The following is a 17,937-nucleotide window of genomic DNA, read 5'->3' on the forward strand; positions in this document are numbered from 1 at the left end:
GAGAGGAAACGTGTCCAAGAGCTGTGAGAGGAAGTTTGTCCTGGAGCAGTGAGAGGAAGCGTATCCCACAGTGAGAGGAAGCATATCCCAGAGCAATGAGAGGAAGCTTGTCCCAGAGCAGTGAGAGGAAGCATGTACCAGAGCAGTGAGAGGAAGCATATCCCAGAGCAGTGAGAGGAAGGGTATCCCAGAGCAATGAGAGGAAGCATGTCCCAGAGCAGTGAGAGGAAGCATATCCCAGAGCAATGAGAGGAAGCGTGTCCCAGAGCAGTGAGAGGAAGCATGACCCACAGCAGTGAGGGGAAGCTTGTCCCAGAGCAGTGAGAAGAAGCGTGTCCCAGAGCAGTGAGAGGAAGCTTGTCCTCGAGCAGTGAGAGGAAGCTTATTCCAGAGCAGTGAGGGGAAGCTTGTCCCAGAGCAGTGAGAGGAAGCGTGTCCCAGAGCAGTGAGAGAAAGCGTATCACAGAACAGTGATAGTAAGCGTGTCCCAGAGCAGTGAGAGGAAGCGTGTCCTAGAGCAGTGAGGGGAAGCTTGTCCTCGAGCAGTGAGAGGAAGCTTATTCCAGAGCAGTGAGGGGAATTTTATCCCGGAGCAGTGAGTGGAAGCATGTCCCAGAGCAATGAGGGGAAGCATATCACAGAGCAGTGTGAGGAAGCGTGTCCCAGAGCAGTGAGGGGAAGCTTGTCGTGGAGCAGTGAGAGGAAGCGTGTCCCAGAGCAGTGAGAGGATCTTGTCCCAGAGCAGTGAGAGGAAGCGTGTCCCAGAGCAGTGAGAGGAAGCATATCCCAGAGGACCCAGAGCAATGAGGGGAAGCATATCACAGAGCAGTGTGAGGAAGCGTGTCCCAGAGCAGTGAGGGGAAGCTTGTCCCGGAGCAGTGAGGGGAAGCTTGTCCTGGAGCAGTGAGTGGAAGCGTGTCCCAGAGCAGTGAGGGGAAGCGTATCACAGAGCAGTGAGAGGAAGCATATCCCAGAGCAATGAGAGGAAGCTTGTCCCAGAGCAGTGAGAGGAAGCATGACCCAGAGCAGTGAGGGGAAGCTTGTCCCGGAGCAGTGAGGGGAAGCGTATCACAGAGCAGTGAGAGGAAGCGTGTCCCACAGCAGTGAGAAGAAGCATGTGCCAGAGCAGTGAGGGGAAGCTTGTCCTGGAGCAGTGAGTGGAAGCGTATCACAGAGCAGTGAGAGGAAGCATATCCCAGAGCAATGAGAGGAAGCTTGTCCTCGAGCAGTGAGAGGAAGCTTATTCCAGAGCAGTGAGGGGAAGTTTGTCCCGGAGCAGTGTGAGGAAGCGTGTCCCAGAGCAGTGAGGGGAAGCTTGTCGTGGAGCAGTGAGAGGAAGCGTGTCCCAGAGCAGTGAGAGGATCTTGTCCCAGAGCAGTGAGGGGAAGCGTGTCCCAGAGCAGTGAGAGGATCTTGTCCCAGAGCAGTGAGAGGAAGCGTGTCCCAGAGCAGTGAGAGGAAGCATATCCCACAGCAATGAGAGGAAGCTTGTCCCAGAGCTGTGAGAGGAAGCTTGTCCTGGAGCAGTGAGGGGACGCATGACCCAGAGCAATGAGAGAAAGCTTGTCCCAGAGCAGTGAGAGGAAGCATGACCCAGAGCAGTGAGGGGAAACTTGTCCCGGAGCAGTGAGTGGAAGCGTATCACAGAGCAGTGAGAGGAAGCGTGTCCCAGAGCAGTGAGGGGAAGCTTGTCCTGGAGCAGTGAGTGGAAGCGTGTCCCAGAGCAGTGAGGGGAAGCGTATCACAGAGCAGTGAGAGGAAGCTTGTCGTGGAGTAGTGAGAGGAAGCGTGTCCCAGAGCAGTGAGAGGAAGCGTGTCCCAGAGCAGTCAGAGGAAGCGTGTCCTCGAGCAGTGAGAGGAAGCTTATCCCATAGCAGTGAGGGGAAGCTTGTGCCAGAGCAGTGAGGGGAAGCTTGTCCTCGAGCAGTGAAAGGAAGCTTATCTCAGAGCAGTGAGGGGAAGCATGTCCCAGAGCAGTGTGAGGATGCATATCCCAGAGCAGTGAGGGGAAGCTTGTCCCAGAGCAGTGAGAGGAAGCGTGTCCCAGAGCAGTGAGAGAAAGCGTATCCCAGAGCAGTGAGAGGAAGCATGACCCAGAGCAGTGAGGGGAGGTTTGTCCCGGAGCAGTGAGTGGAAGCGTGTCCCAGAGCAGTGAAAGGAAACATGACCCAGAGCAGTGAGGGGAAGCTTGTCCTCGAGCAGTGAAAGGAAGATTATCTCAGAGCAGTGAGAGGAAGGGTATCACAGAGCAGTGAGAGGAAGCTTGTCCCAGTGCAGTGAGGGGAAGCGTATCACAGAGCAGTGTGAGGAAGCGTGTCCCAGAACACTGAGAGGAAGCCCAGAGCAGTGAGGGGAAGCTTGTCCCAGAGCAGTGAGAGGAAGCGTGTCCTAGAGCAGTGAGGGGAAGCTTGTCCTGGAGCAGTGAGAGGAAGCTTATCCCAGAGCAGTGAGAGAAGCGTGTCCCTGAGCAGTGAGGGGAAGCTTGTCCTGGAGCAGTGAGAGGAAGCTTGTCCCAGAGCAGTGAGAGGAAGCGTGTCCCAGAGCACTGAGGGGAAGCTTGTCCTGGAGCAGTGAGAGGAAGCATGACCCAGAGCAATGAGGGGAAGCTTGTCCCAGAGCAGTGAGAGGAAGCGTGTCCCAGAGCAGTGAGGGGAAGCTTGTCCTGGAGCAGTGAGAGGAAGCGTGTCCCAGAGCAGTGAGAGGAAGCGTGTCCCAGAGCAGTGAGAGGAAGCGTGTCCTCGAGCAGTGAGAGGAAGCTTATCCCATAGCAGTGAGGGGAAGCTTGTCCCAGAGCAGTGAGAGGAAGCGTGTCCCAGAGCAGTGAGAGAAAGCGTATCCCAGAGCAGTGAGAGGAAGCATGACCCAGAGCAGTGAGAGGAAGCGTGTCCCAGAGCAGTGAAAGGAAGCATGACCCAGAGCAGTGAGGGGAAGCTTGTCCTCGAGCAGTGAAAGGAAGCTTATCTCAGAGCAGTGAGGGGAAGCTTGTCCCAGAGCAGTGAGCGGAAGCATGTCCCAGAGCAGTGAGAGGATGCATATCCCAGAGCAGTGAGGGGAAGCTTGTCCCGGAGCAGTGAGGGGAAGCTTGTCGTGGAGCAGTGAGAGGAAGCGTGTCCCAGAACAGTGATAGGAAGCGTGTCCCAGAGCAGTGAGGGGAAGCGTGTCCCAGAGCTGTGAGACGAAGCGTGTCCCAGAGCAGTGAGAGGAAGCGTATCCCAGAGCAGTGAGAGGAAGCATGTCCCAGAGCAGTGAGAGGAAGCGTGTCCAGAGCAGTGAAGGGAAGCGTATCCCAGAGCAGTGAGAGAAAGCATATCCCAGAGCAGTGAGAGGAAGCTTGTCCCAGAGCAGTGAGAGAAAGCGTATCCCAGAGCAGTGAGAGAAAGCATATCCCAGAGCAGTGAGAGGAAGCATGTCCCAGAGCAGTGAGAGGAAGCGTATCCCAGAGCAGTGAGAGGAAGCGTGTCCCAGAGCAGTGAGAGGAAGCGTGTCCCAGAGCAGTGAGAGGAAGCATGTCCCAGAGCAATGAGAGGAAGCGTGTCCCAGAGCAGTGAGAGGAAGCGTGTCCCAGAGAAATGAAGGGAAGCGTATCCCAGAGCAGTGAGAGGAAGCGTATCCCGGAGCACTGAGAGGAAGCGTGTCCCAGAGCAGTGAGAGGAAGCGTATCCCAGAGCAGTGAGAGGAAGCGTGTCCCAGAGCAGTGAGAGGAAGCGTATCCCAGAGCAGTGAGAGGAAGCATGTCCCAGAGCAATGAGAGGAAGCCCAGAGCAGGAGAGGAAGCATATCCCAGAGCAGTGAGAGGAAGCATGTCCCAGAGCAGTGAGAGGAAGCGTTTCCCAGAGCAGTGAGAGGAAGCGTATCCCAGAGCAGTGAGAGGAAGCATGTCTCAGAGCAGTGAGAGGAAGCATGTCCCAGAGCAGTGAGAGGAAGCATGTCCCAGAGCAGTGAGAGGAAGCGTATCCCAGAGCAGTGAGAGGAAGCATTTCCCAGAGCAGTGAGAGGAAGCGTATCCCAGAGCAGTGAGAGGAAGCGTATCCCAGAGCAGTGAAGGGAAGCGTATCCCAGAGCAGTGAGAGGAAGCTTATCCCAGAGCAGTGAGGGGAAGCGTGTCCCAGAGCAGTGAGAGGAAGCGTATCCCAAAGCAGTGAGAGGAAGCGTATCCCAGAGCAGTGAGAGGAAGCGTATCCCAGAGCAGTGAGGGGAAGCTTGTCCCGGAGCAGTGAGGGGAAGCGTATCACAGAGCAGTGTGAGGAAGGGTGTCCCAGAACAGTGAGGGGAAGCTTGTCCTGGAGCAGTGAGAGGAAGCGTGTCCCAGAGCAGTGAGAGGAATCTTGTCCTGGAGCAGTGAGAGGAAGCGTGTCCCAGAGCAGTGAGAGGAAGCGTGTCCCAGAGCAGTGAGAGCAAGCTTTTCCTGGAGCAGTGAGAGGAAGCGTGTCCCAGAGCTGTGAGAGGAAGCGTGTCCCAGAGCAGTGAGAGGAAGCTTGTCCTGGAGCAGTGAGATTAAGCATATCCCAGAGCAGTGAGAGGAAGCGTGTTCCAGTGCACTGCAAGGGGAACCTGCTTTTGAGTGCTGTGAGAGGAAAAGCGAGTCGTGGAGCTGCGTAACTTGCCTTGATGGAGCAGAGTGTCTGGCGGAGCAGACCGAAGACCTGGAGCAGAGCAGGATTGGTGTTGGACTTGGGCCTGGACCAGAGTGGGATTGGTGTAGGACTGGGACCTGGACCAGTGTGAGATTGGTGTTGGACTGGGGCCTGGACTAGAGCGGGATTGTTGTTGGACTCGAGCCTGGCACAGAACAGGATTGGTTTTGAACTGGGGATAGGCACTGAACAGGATTGACGTTGGACTGGGACCTGGAGCAGAGCGGGATTGGTGTTGGACTGGGGCCTGGAGCATAGCGGGATTGGTGTTGGACTGGGGCCTGGACCACAGCGGGATTGGTGTTCGACTGGAGCCTGGCACAAAGAGGGATTGGTTTTGAACTGGGGCTCGGCACAGAACATGATTGACGTTGGACTGGGACCTGGAACAGAGCGGGATTGGTGTTGGACTGTGGCCTGGAGCAGAACGGGATTGGTGTTCAACTGGAGCCTGGAGCAGAGTGGGATTGGTGTTCGATTGGAGCCTGGAGCAGAGCGGGATTGATGTTGGACTGGGGCCTGGCACAGAGCGGGATTGGTGTTGGACTGGGGCCTGGAGCAGAGCGGGATTGGCGTTGGACTGGGGCCTGGAGCAGAGCGGGATTGGTGTTGGACTGGGGCCTTGAGCAGAGCAGGATTGATGTTGGACTGGGGCCTGGAGCAGAGCGGGATTGATGTTGGACTGGGGCCTGGAGCAGAGCGGGATTGATGTTAGATAAACACAATGACTGCAGATGCTGGAAACCAAATTTTGGATTAGTGGTGCTGGAAGAGCACAGCAGTTCAGGCAGCATCCGAGGAGCAGCAAAATCAACGTTTCGGGCAAAAGCCCTTCATCAGGAATAAAGGCAGAGAGCCTGAAGCATGGCGATATAAGCTAGAGGGGGATGGGGTTGGGGAGTAAGTAGCATGGAGTACAATAGGTGAGTGGGGGAGGGTATGTAGGTGATAGGTCAGGGAGGAGGGTGGAGTGGATTGGTGGAAAAGAAGATAGGCAGGTAGGACAAGTCATGGGGACAGTAATGAGCTGGAACTAGTGTGAGGTGGGGGAAGGGGAAATGAGGAAACTGGAAGTCCACATTGATGCCCTGGGGTTGAAGTGTTCCAAGGCAGAAGATGAGGCGTTCTTCCTCCTGGTGTCTGGTGGTGAGGGAGCGGCGGTGAAGGAGGCCCAGGACCTCCATGTCCTCAGCAGAGTGGGAGGGGGAGTTGAAATGTTGGGCCACAGGGCGGTGTGGTTGATTGGTGTGGGTGTCCCGGCGATGTTCCCTAAAGCGCTCTGCTAGGAGGCGTCCAGTCTCCCCAGTGTAGAGGAGACCGCATCGGAAGCAACGGATACAATAAATGATATTAGTGGATGTGCAGGTAAAACTTTGATGGATGTGGAAGGCTCCTTTAGGGCCTTGGATGGAGGTGAGGGAAGAGGTGTGGGCGCAGGTTTTGCAATTCCTGCGGTGGCAGGGGAAGGATTGATGTTGGACTGGGGCCTGGACCAGGCAGTCAGCCTGCATACTGACTGGGCTGCTGCACTGGTGTTGCAATGTAATGTTGGTCTGAAATTCGTTACCAGACTGTCATGTCAATCCTTTAACTATGTTATAACTGCCATGATCCTAAATATTTTTAGACACTGAAAGTAATTCTACCACTTTTCCTTTTATTCCTCTTTTGTATTCAAGATTTGTATCTCGGTACTTGTATCTAAGCTGGTGCCACTAGAGGTAGCCATTGTAAAAACATTTCATTGTACTCTGGTACTTCTGCACTGGAGTACTGGTGACAATAAAGGATATTCTATTCCATTCTCTTCCAATACTGCAAAGTAGACATTGTACTTACAGGGGCTGAAGGTCAATTCAATCGGAACAGAATGAACAGTTCTTCCATTATCTTGTATTTCACATGAATATTGTTTATCATCATCGACTTGACTATCTTGCAATATCAGGTAGACTGTGTTATTCAGTAGGATTGGATCTGAGCTATTTGTCCTGTTCTGCTGAGATAGGGCTCCAGATTTCAATTGAAGAGTAATTGTATCATCAAGTCTGGAGATGGTACAGCTGAGGGAGACATCACTGCCTTGAAATGGATAGCAAGGATCTCGCTCAACTGTGTTAAAAGAAGAATGAGAAAAGGAATAATGTAACAAAAAGCATTTAATGCCAATTACGGTAGAGTCACAGTGACAAGTTCGGTTACAATTCAGTTTCTTCCTTGTTATGCTAATCTCGTCTGTTCAGATGAAATAATGAATACTTAGCATGATAGAGAAAAATAAGGCCTCAGAAGGACTCCATATTTGGCCAATTTCACACACTATTCAAACACTCTATCAACTATCATCCTAATTCTTCCTTGAACTTGGTGATGGAAGTTAGTTTGACCATAGGATTTTTCAATCATTAGTGATGAAAAGTTATTAACCATCACAAAGGACATCCTCACATGGATTCCTACCATATGACCTCTCACAAATAGCATGAATCCAATCAGGTCAGCTGAAGGAGGTCCCTTCATGCGCACATAGAGAATGCTTGAGAAACTCTGCAGGACTGACAGCATCTGCAGAGAGAGAAACAGAGGTAATGTTTCAAGTCCAGCATGATTCTCCTTGGGAACTGAAAGGTTCAGAGGAATTATTTCAGCTCCAGTTTCTCACTCAGGAGTGGCAAGATGCCAACAAGTGGAAATTATTGTTTGTTATCACTGAGCCTTACCATTGTGTCACAGAACAGATAGAAAATAGTGTCATGGCATCATACTCGAGACCAGGAATTCCTGATGGGAAAGTCAAGGCCACTTCAGCCTTCTGCTTCCTCTTCTGAATGCCATCTTGGACACTTGGCACCAACACTTCAGGGCAAGCTCTAGGGCTGGGGATACGCCTACTCCATGTCCATGCATCCAACACGGACCAGTCTTTCCATGCCATCCTGGCACAAGATGATGCACTTACTGTACATTTCTGTGCTGCAACACTGCACTCTAGGGTGCTGTAGCTCATCTGCAGGCTGCTACAAGAACACTTTGGGCACAGGGACAGGCACCCAATACCTAGATTGGACGCGGTTGCATCTCAGGGCTATTCACTTAGCCTCATATCACTTAATTTTCATTAACGTGGATGCCCTCAGCAGCCGTCCCTTGCCTCTTTGTCCTTTTCCTGCTCAGCCAGAGTGCTATGTCAGGGTCATAATACTGCCTGAAGCCAGTCATGAGTCTATTAGCAGTCATGAGTCAAAGGGGTGGATGTGTTGCTCTAAGTGATAGTAATACATCAGTTTCACAGCTACACCATATCGCTGCAAGGCAAACACATTGCATACAGTTCCAATAAAAGGCAATGTCTCTAACTCCCAGGGGAGTAGTTCTCACTGATGCCTAGGCATGCATTGTCAATCTGGGGGGTCTTGGCATATTAAGTCAATAGCAGCTTCTAATATCAGTGCGAGGCCTTGGTTTCAGGCTGGTCTCCTGCTGCAACAGTTACAGTCTGGAGGTCCAGAGCTCTGCAATGTGGGAGTAGGTCCCGGTCAGCCCTGGGGGTGTCCAGTGCAACCAGTCTAGAGAGTCACAAGAAGACAGTCAGGGAGCTGGCCAGGGACATTGATAAGGTGAATGACAAAGATATTCTCCATAGGATAGGAGAGTTCAAAACTATAAGGCATAGGCATAAAGTGAAAGGAGAAGGATTTAAAAGGGACCTGAGGGGCAACTTTTTCATGCAGAGAGTGGTACGTTCATGGAATGAACTGTCAGAGGAAGTTGCAGATGCAGGTACTGTTATAACATTTAAAAGACATTTGGGCAGGTACATGAATTGAAAAGGTTTAGAGGGATATGGGCCAAATTCATGCAAATGGGACCAGTTTAGTTTGGGAAACCTGGTGAGCATGGATGTGTTGGACCAAAGAGCTTGTTTCCATGCTGTATGACTCTATGGCCAGGTAATAGTCAGGGCTCTGGTCATTTATTGCTTGGACCTGTCAAGTCAAGTTGCTTAAGGAATCTGTAAAGAGGTCTATCACCTAAATGTCAAGGGAGCCAGTGCTATAGGAGGGAAGCTGGGGAATTTAATGGGAGAAGCAGGATGCAGGAATGAAGGGGATTGCAGTCATGAAGGAGGGGACAACTCAACATCCCAATAGGTGAGAAGACAGAGCACAGAATGGTAGGGAGACATGTAGGAGGGAGGAAATGATAAGAGGGAACAGCATCCTGGTTTCTGGGGAGGAACCAGGAATGTTCACTTCATATAAATGGGGCAGGAGGGGAAAGCTGGAATGGATGTGGTGGTGGGGACTAGAGGAAGTGTAATGCCTATGAAATTATAGGGACTGGTACCAGGAAGGAGATGGTGATGTTTGGGTTTTCACTCACATGGAGAGGCAAAGCAGTCAAGGGAGTTACTGCTGTTGCCTTCCATTGTCCTGTACAAGTCTGCAATGGAAATGAAAATAGCTTCAAACGGGGCCAGAGTGGGATGGGTAGTTACAGCAATGTGGGAACCCTTCAAAGGGTAATCCCAGTAGACTCCCACCATGACAGTGAGGCTGAAACATCCACTTGCAAACTCAACATTCCTTGTGACCTTTGGACATTAGCCTACAGTGTCCAGTCCAACCCAATAGGCCAGGATTTCCTGAAAAGTTCCCTCAGGCTGAACCTCCCTTATGTTTGTTCATTTGAAGAGGTGGAAGCTTATTGTCAAAGGCTCAGTCACCTACAACTCTCCTATTGCCTGCTCACAGGACAGTGGTTGCACACTTCACACCTTGGTCCATGGATAAGGGTGGGTGGCATCAGTACCTTTGAGTTTGCATTTTTAGAGACACAGAGACACGCACAAACAAATGCTAGTGAGAAGTCAGTATCTATTAATAAATATGAGAACTTATTTGAAAAGACTGCTGCACCAGACCCACAGGACTGACCATGCCCTTGGCCTGTACCATCAATGTGCCCTTGAAAGGTTTTCTTTCTCTCACTACATTTCGATGCAGTCTGGGGATCTGAAGCTGGAGTCTCGGGAGCCTGCCCGACAGTAGAATTTGCTGGACTTGGAGCTGTGATGGACCTAACTTGAGGGTGGCATTTGCATCCCGAAGGCCCAGGCACACTCAGTGTGTCCTCACCAAAGGCTCAGCTTGAACTCCCACAGAGCTAAGAGCAGTAGTGTAAGGCCTCACCACACTTGGAGTGCCAGGAGAAGCTTCTGTGGGGCCAATATGTGGCACCTCCTCCAGCTCAGTGCCCACTGGCACTGCCCTGTCCTCTTGTGAGAAAGAGTCTGGATTAGAGTGGTGCTGGAAAAGCACAGCAGGTCAGGCAGCCCTTCATCAGGAATAGAGGCAGGGAGCCTGCAGGGTGGAGAGATAATTGTGAGTAAGAGGCAGCTGGAGTGAGGTCAATACCTCCCAGTCATCTCACATAAAAGCCACCATTATTCAGTCTCTTTCAGTTCTGAAGCAGTCATGTCAGACTCAAAACATTAACTCTGTTCCTCTCTGTGCAGATGCTGCCAGACCTGCTGAATTTCACCAGTACTTTCTGTGTTTTATTTTATTTCAGACCTCCAGCATCCGGTAGTATTCTGCTTTTGTTTTCAGAAGAGCGAGGTATTGACATGAACCAAAGTGACTTGGTCCAATGCTTCCAGATGCTTTGTAAATCAGCTTCCAGCCAGCTGAGCTAACTGAGCCCCAACACTCAGATTGGTTATTTTCCTGTTGCTGTACATCTCAAAAAAAAAAGTTTTCAGCCGTGGAGTAACAGAAGAAACCTCTTAGAAGTCGTTAACTTTCCTTATCATCACAAAGTAGATTTAGGCCAGTATTTTATAAAAGTGTTTATACTCACAGTGGGTTTCTTCTCCACAAGATGTGGAGAAAAGTATAATTATACAGTAATAGGTGGAGTCTATTTTGTCCAATTTTAAAACCTTTTCCTACCCACCTGTGATAGCAAATATTTCATACTGTTTCAGTATTTTCTCCTCAGGTTCTGTCTGTCGACAGGTAAATAATCCAGCTGCTTCAAGCACATTTTCAATTGAAAGATCGAGAGAGTCATTTCTCAGGTGGAATTTTGTTTCATTGTTTTGCATGTCTTGATGAAACAGCTCTGCTTTCCATCCTAGCCCTTTGGCCTTCAGTCTGACCAATGTCCTTGTGGCCAATTGTTGATGGTGAGGGGTCCATTCCCATAAAATGGTGCCCAGGGCAGGAATATCTGATCCATTAAGAACAATACCTTTTGTTCCCTCTGAAAAGTAAATCCTAATGGGGCCATCTGCAAAAAACAGAAAAACTTCAGGACAAGACAATTAACTCACAAAACAACATAATAAAGTTTGTGAGAAGATTTGTAGCTCGGGTGCTCGTTGTTGTGGTCTGTTCGCCGAGCTGGGAATTTGCGTTGCAGACATTTTGTCCCCTGTCTAGGTGACATCCTCAGTGCTTGGGAGCCTCCTGTGAAGTGCTTCTGTGATGTAGTATACAAAATCCCATGCAAGGACTGCACAAAACACTACATAGGACAAACAGGAAGACAGCTAACGATCCGTATCCATGAACACCAATTAGCAACGAAACAACACAACCAGCTATCCTTAGTAGCCACACATGCGGATGACAAGCAACATGAGTTCGACTGGGACAACACTACTAACAGAACCACAACAACAACATAATAAAAATAGGAATGAAAACAGCAAAGTAAAAAATAGTTTCTATCCAAACAACAAAATCCATCTTTTAGACTGTCTCTCTGCATTGTGTCTACCAAAGTAAACCACTTAGTTTCTTTCAACTGAACTACGTCTGCAACTTGTTCACCTCTTCCACCAAGTTGGCCACATCCCTTTAAAGTTTTGAGTCACACTTCATAATGTCTCTAAGTTTTGAGTCATCCGCAATTTTTAAAATGTTGCCCTATACACCAGGACCGGAGTACCAACACCTATCCCTGGGATAATTCAGTAAAAATCTTCCTCTGGTCAGAAAGACATCCATTAATCACTAGCCTCTGTTTACTGTCGTTCTGTTTCTCTCCCTTTTATTCCTTTTGAGTCACAACCACTGAACTGAACATGCCCCAATCTAACTGCACTATTCTTATAAATCTCAAGATTTGCTCACCTTGTGTGTTAACAGAGCTGTGTAGCAAAACAACAAAATATATCAGCCCTCTCAGCATTGTGGAACTTTGACTTTTTGCTTGTGGCTGTCCTTCTATGCAACAGCAATGCTCTGACTGGTGCAAACATCTGCAACGGTCATAATCTCACAGGATGCAATCTATTATCTTACTTCCCTATTCAGTTTACCACATTAGGGTGTATTTTTTTGAAAATTGAAATCTCAGGTCATACATCTTGACCTCTGAGACCTAACTATTTACAACGGAGTGAATAATGATATAGAAGTCTGCTGGGAGAATCCAGTTGCCCTGGTCAGGGTTCACTGTTTAGGATATTTCTGAAGAAGGATTACCCAGCAATTTCTGTTCACTGATTAGAAAATTTAATATCTGTATTTTCCAACAGCAACAATGATGGCGTTATATCATTTGGTGCTGAATGCTCAAAATAATCAGATCTTAGCCTCAAAGTGGTGGAGTTCCATCGAGCGTATTTCCTTTGGCTGTCCACGTGATTGGTGAACTAACACGTTACTCCACACGACTGCTGTGCAACAGTAAATGTCACACTCTGTGATATATATATTTGCAGAACAATTAGTTCCAGTTATTTATGAATGATACAGATATATATCAGAGGGAGCCACAAAAGCTCCATGTGGAAACATGCTTTACGTCACTTTGATGCTTGAATGGTGGACACGATATTGTATCCTCAATGAATACACGTTTTGTGATACTTAATGGACAATGTGAAAAGGCTTTTAAGTTTAAATATTATTTAAAGAGTTCTTTATTTACAATCATTTGCAACACTCATTGATCTGGCCACAGAATGTGAGGGTTTCTGGCTAGGCTAGCATGTACAGCCTACCCCAAAGTGCCATGCAGAAAATGGTGGTGAGCTGCATTCTTGAGCTGCTGCAGTCCTTGATCTGTATGGATGCCCACTATGCTGTTAGGGAAAGACTTTTAGGATATTGAGCCAGTAACAATGAAGGAATAGTAATCTTGTTTCAAGGAGAAAGTGAGGACTGCAGATGCTGGAGATCAGAGCTGAAAATGTGTTACTGGAAAAGCGCAGCAGGTCAGGCAGCATCCAAGGAGCAGGAGAATCGACGTTTCGGGCATGAGCCCTTCTGCTCATGCCCGAAACATCGATTCTCCTGCTCCTTGGATGCTGCCTGACCTGCTGTGCTAATCTTGTCTCAAGTCAGGATCGTCTGCAGCTGGAAGAGAACTTGCTAGTCGCTACCGTGTATCTTATGTACCGTGTATCTGCTACCACCTTCGAGGTGGTAGTAGTTGCAAATTTGGAAGTTGCCATTGAAGGAACTTTGGTCAGCTGTAGCAGTGCATCTTGTAGATGTTACACTGTGTCAATGGTGGAAGGACAGAATGCTGGAGATGGTGGACTGCGCACTAATCAAGTGGCTGCTTTGGTCTCTTTGGTGTCAAGCTTCTTGAGTTTTGGTGGAGTTGCTCTCATCCAGGCAAGTGGAGACTATTCTATCAAACTCATTACTTGTAACTTGTAGATAGTGGATGTGCTTTGGAGAGTCAGGGGGTGAGATATTCACCACAAAATTCCTAATGTCTTACGCTTTTGTAGCCATAGTAATTACTTGGCAGGTCCAGTTAGTTCTAATCAATAGTAGCCACTTAGATAATGATAGATGATTCAGTGTTGTTAGGGGAGATAAATAGATTCTGTCCTGTTAAAGATGATCATTGACTAACAACTGTAATGGTGTGAATTTTACTTGCCACTTAATAGCACAATCATAGAAGCTTTGCTGCATAAGTATCTGGCAAATTGCCCTAGTGAAGATAATGGTGGAGATCTGTTTTCTTGAATCATAGCAGTCCTTGAACCACAAGTTTGCTACACTGTCTAAGAATGCAAAAATCATAGAATCCCTACAGTGTGGAAGCAGGCAATTTGATCCATCAAGTCCACACTGATCCTCTGAACAGCATCCCACTCAGACCTAACTCCCTACCCTATCCTGACGAAACCACCTAGCCTGAACATCCTTGGACACTGGGGCAATTCAGCATCCTAACCTGCGGGAGGAAACCCACGCAGACACGGGAAACTCCACACAGACCGTCGCCCGAGGGTGGAATCAACCTGGGTCCCTGATGCTGTGAGGCAGCAGTGCTAACCACTGAGCCACTATGCTCTTAGAGTACCTAAATGAGGATGAACATTTTACAATCATCAGCTGAACCTCCACTTCTGACTTTGTAATGGAGGGAAAGTCATTGATGGAGCAGCTGAAAATATTTGCTCCTAGAAAACTACACTGAAGAAGTCTTGCAATGATATCTCGGTGGCTGAGATGAATGACCTTCAATAGACTGAGACATTTTCCACTGGAGTGTAGGACATTGAGGGGTGACCTTATAGAGGCTTATAAAATCATGAGAGGCATAGCTAAGGTGAATAGCAAAGATCGTTCCGCAAGATAGGGAAGTTCAATGCCAGAGGACGTATTTTTAAAGTAAAAGGAAAAGGTTTGAGGAGCAACCTTTTTACTCAGAATGTAGTTTAGGTATGGAATGAACTACCAGAGGAAGTGGTAGATGCAGCTACAGTGACAATATTTAAAAGACATTTCAGTAGATACATGAATAGGTAATGATTAGAGGGATATGGGCCAAACACAGGCAAGTGGAACTAATTTAGTTTGGGAAAGTTAATTGACATGGACAAGTTGGACTGAAGGGTTTGTTTCCATGTACTGTGACTGTATTACAGAATGTTCTATAACCATTACCATTTACCTTTATGTTATGAATCCCCAGGGCTGTATTCATCGCTCATCTCTGACTGAGTTTGATGACCAGCCCCTTGACATAACTGACCAGACCCCTGACCAATAGCTTTACAATTCTCCTGTACAAGGTTCCACTCAGTGGTTATGATTTTTCTGCAGGACTGACAATTGCCCACTCCCCAGACTGTATTTGGACACATCCCTTGACCGTGACTGACATGAACAGATAAATGACAATGGTCAAGCCCCTGGACTGTGTGCAGAGTCTGTCAGTGATGGTACTGGGAATCCCTGACCCAGAATTAGCTTCCTGCACCACCAATCAATACCCCTCCTCCATAAATTGCAACAAGGCCATTTGGTTGAAGAAATGTGTCGTATTTTTTGTTGTTCAGGCAGCTGGTACATGAAATGAGTGTTTGATTGACATCTCGATGTGTGGTTTAGTGCGATGCCCCCATGCCTAGGCATATTCATACTGAGAGATGACAAACAGCCTGTCTGTGTATTTGCACCGAAGAGCATGTCGATATGATAGTACTGGTAGCCTTAGACTCTGGCTGAAGTGCCCACATACTAATAAGCATGATACAGCATGACAAGACAAAGTGTTACAAGCATACAGGAAGGCATTAAGCATGTGAGTGCTAAGATAGCAAACAAGTGACCCTGAGCTGCAATCTGTCTAATCTATGAGCTGATTGTCTGTCTGTGTGTACAAAATAGCCTTGCAGGTGCGTTTCAATGCAAGTTCCCAGTGTGCTGACTACAGTGCAGAAAGTGTTCCTCAAGTGTCTGGCAAGTGGAGCGAAGAAGTGTCATGAGAATACTGAGGAGTTGCCAATTATTGGATAACAATGTCCACGATCAAAGGGGGTGTGCAGCTGGTTCTCATGGATTGTGCTGACATGATGTGGAATGGGGAGCAACATGGTGGCGAGCTGAAGTCACTGGCTTCCATGTCGAGAATTCTCAATGGATAAGATTGGAAGCTGCATTTTAATAAGGTAAGATGTGCAGATAATAATACATTTAACAAGCAATAGTTCCCTATAATGGGCAACTCACTTCTGCCTAGTGACACCCAGCAGGTTCATTAAAGATGCAATATGTTGTGCCCAATACCAAGACAGTCCTTGTTTGACATCTCACGTGATTCTGCCACAAATACCACCACAGTCCATATCATTCAGACACTAATGAGTTTCTGCACAATATTATATTCCCCCCTTTTACTCCATTTGCCAGATCTTTGCAAGTTCACATAACCTATCTAGACTAATTGATGTTTATAGCATAGAAGAAGGCCATTTGGCCCATCGTGTCTGCATTGGTCAACAACGATCTGCATTTACAAATCCCATCTTTAAGCTTTTGGCCCATGCAAGTGAATATTTAAACACCTCTTAAATGTTACAAGAGTTTCTGTCTTAGACATTATTTTAAGCAGTGAGCTCCATGTTCCAAACACCTTCTGACTGAAAATAATTTTCCTCAAGTATTATCTTAGACTATATGGCCTGTGGTTATTAATCCTCTGCTAATGGGAAAAAGTGCTTTCCTCTGATATTCTTTGCCTCAGGTAATCAAGGAAACTCTCCCGTATGCCTTCTGAACCACCTTATCTATCTTCCATCTGTGGAAATGCTCAGCAACGTAATGCTGATCTTCAGTACTGTCCAGGGTGCTATCAGAAGCTTTGCTAAAATCCAAGTATATCGCATCAAACATATTATGGTATCCAATCTCCTCAAACAATTCAAACAAGCTTGACAAACACGGCTTCCCTTTAACATATTGATGTTGACTATATCCCTTTGAAGTTTCACAGTGGCTCATGCCTCACAGTGACAGAGATCTGGGTTCAATCCCAGCATAGGGTGAGTGTCTGTGTGGAGTTTGCACATTCTCCCTGTGTCTGTGTGGGTTTCCTCTGACAGTCCAAAGATGTGTAGGTTAGGTGGAATTGGCCATGTTAAATTGCCCATAGTGTTCAGGGATGTGCACGCTAGGTGCATTCATCAGGGAAAATGTAGTATAATAGGGGACTGGGTCTTGGTGGAAAACTCTTCAAAGGTCAATGTGAACTTGTTAGGCTAAATGGTCTGTTTCCACACTGTAGAGATTCTATGATTCTTCATAACCAACAAGTTATCTTGTGACATCAACTGACTTAGCAATCATACCTTTATCCAAGTCTTTTGTATAAATTGTAAGACTTTGATTCCCCAATACTAACCTCTCTAGCATACTATTCATTTCATTTTGTCAATCAGAAAATAACTCATTATTGCCTATTCAATTTTCTTTCCATGCCAATATTCTGTCCCTAGAGTAGTGATAAAAATGAAAATTTCAGTGCAGGAGATTTCATTTCTTCCATAGGGGTTTTCTCATTAAGTCTGCCTCAAACTGTGGTCAGGTGATCATAGCAGCCATCTTTGGTTGATTTTTCTTCCTCACTGAAAGTAATTTTAATCCAGAAATGGTGTCAGGTTTAAAACAATCAGATGAGGGAAGCTAAAATTTGATAGTCCATATTTCCTATTATCACAACCTTGTCCTTCCTTAAATATGAAGACTAAAACTGCCCAAACTGTTCCAGATTTGGTCTCACCAGAACTCTGTGCAAATTTAGCAAGATTTCTTTTTGTCCAATTCTCCTGCAAGAAAGTGAACCATACCATTTGCTTTCTTAATTGCTGGAACCTTCCATGTTCCCAGTATGAGTCCACCTTGGTTCCTCTAAACATCAACATTTCCAATTCTATGCCATTTAAAGACAATTTCATAATCCACAGGAACTTCTTCTGGAGTTAATCATTTTCTATCTTGTCACCATTTTTTCCATTCAAAGGATAGTTGTTTCATATGATTTCTAAATTATGTTATGGTTGGCTACTTCCTCGTTTTAACAGTAAGTACTATAACTAGTGAGCAACTGAGACATTACCTGAGCAAAGAGAGAGTGAAAAAAAGAGACATAGTGTTTTATCTCATAAATCTTCCATTTGAACTGGCCACACTTAGAGTGAGTGTTGTGTTTAATATACCAAATCACCTTTTCACAGAAGCACAATTCCAATTGTACAACTTCTCCAGGGAATGCAAATGCAACTCCCAAAGCACACGAGGTAAGAATAACAAACTTCATATATAATCAGTGACAGAACCAGTGATCAACCTTCTAACTTTGATCTTATATTGTGTCTAGAATGAAGTTGAATCATTTCAAATACTTGTGAAATGATTAGACAAAATGTGTGATATGGTGGTAATATTACAGGCTCATGCTCTGAGGATGCAAGTTAATATCTCACCATGCCAGCTGATGGAAACTAAATTCAGTTAATAACTCTGGAAGTAAAAGCTGGCTA

This window comes from Chiloscyllium plagiosum, chromosome 14, assembly GCF_004010195.1.
Source record: "Chiloscyllium plagiosum isolate BGI_BamShark_2017 chromosome 14, ASM401019v2, whole genome shotgun sequence".
NCBI classification, from domain to species: Eukaryota; Metazoa; Chordata; class Chondrichthyes; order Orectolobiformes; family Hemiscylliidae; genus Chiloscyllium; species Chiloscyllium plagiosum.